Below are 1,641 nucleotides of genomic sequence, written 5' to 3' on the forward strand. Positions count from 1 at the left end.
GGGTCTCCAAGGTCAGAAGGGCCTAGCCCTGTATAACAACCACCTCAACACAGAAGAAGTGACGAGTTTTAGTTGTAGATGACTCTCTTCTAAGGGTAACAGAGGGTCCAATATGCTGGGCAGATCCTCCTCATAGGGAAGTCTCTGCCTCCCTGGAGCCCAGATTGAAGACTTCACTAGGAAACTTCCTACCCTGGTATGGCCCTCGGACTATTATGCATTACTGCTCTTCCATGTTGGTGGAGAGGAAGCTGCAACATGTAGTCTAAGAGTGATCAAAAGAGATTTCAGGCCCTTGAGATGATTGGTGAGGGAATCTGGGGCACTGGGTGTTTTTTTCACTCTCCTTCCAGGGTGACTACTGATGACTACAAGCTGTTCAGAAGGGACAGGTGAGGAAGGAGGGATGGAGGCATTGCCCTCTATGTCAAGAAATAGATGGAGTGTGAAGAGCTGTCCCTGAAGAGTAAGCAGATCAAAAGCTTGTGGGTGAGAATTGGAGCTCGAGGCAACAAAGGGAACCATGTTATTGGTGTCTACTACAGACCACCTGATCAAGAGAAGCCTACTGACAAAGCCGTCTTGCTCCAGCTACAGGAGGCCTTGCGCCTGCGGGGTCTCGACCCAACTGCCCCAACATCTGCTGGAGAAGTAGCACAGCGAGCTGTAGGGAACCCAGGAGACTCCTGGATTGCATCGAGGATAACTTCTTAAGCCAATACAGTAATAGAAGGGATGTGATACTGGACGTGATGATCACCAGTAATGTCAAGACTGGAGGCAGCCTGGGCTGCAGGGGTCGCACACTGATGGAGTTCACAGACCTGAGGGATATGGGTCAGGCAAGGAGTAAAGTCAGGACACTGAATATTAGGGAAGCAAACTTCCAGCTCTTCAAGGAGTTAGTGAATAGGACCCCCAGGAAAACTGCCCTCAGGGTCAAGAGAGCAGAACAGAGCTGGCAGATTTTCCAGGATGCTTTCCGTAGAGGCTAAGAGTTGTCACTTCCTAGGTGTAAGAAATCATCTTCCTAGGTGTAAGAAAGGGAAGAGCCCAGCATGGCTGATCTGAGACCTGCTGGTCAAACTAAAGGGCAAGAAGGAGCTGCACAGGCAGTGGAAGCAGGGACAGGTATCCTGGGAAGAGTAGAGGGAAAATGCCAGGTTGTGCAGGGATGAGGTCAGGAAGGCCAAGATGCAGCTGGAGCTGAACTTGGCAAGGAATGCAAAGAAGAAGGGCTTCTACAGGTGTGTCAACCAGAAAAGAAAGATTAAAGAAAGTGTGACCCCTCTGATGAACATGACTGGCAAACCGGTAACAACAGATGAGGAGAAGGCTGATGTAGTAAAAAAAAAATAATTTTTGCCTCAGTCTTCACTGACAGCCTCTCTTCTCACACCTCCAGAGTCAACGGACCAAAAGACAGGGACCAATGGGGCAAAGCCCCTTCCACTGTAAGAGAAGATCAGGTTCATGACCACCTGAGAAAACTGAAACACAGAAGATTATGGGACCTGGCAGTATTCATTCCAGAGTCCTGAGGGAAATGGCTGATGTAGTTTCCAGAGTCAACGGACCAAAAGACAGGGACCAATGGGGCAAAGCCCCTTCCACTGTAAGAGAAGATCAGGTTCATGACCA

This window comes from Buceros rhinoceros, unplaced genomic scaffold, assembly GCF_000710305.1.
Source record: "Buceros rhinoceros silvestris isolate BGI_N320 unplaced genomic scaffold, ASM71030v1 scaffold5051, whole genome shotgun sequence".
Lineage (NCBI taxonomy): Eukaryota > Metazoa > Chordata > Aves > Bucerotiformes > Bucerotidae > Buceros > Buceros rhinoceros.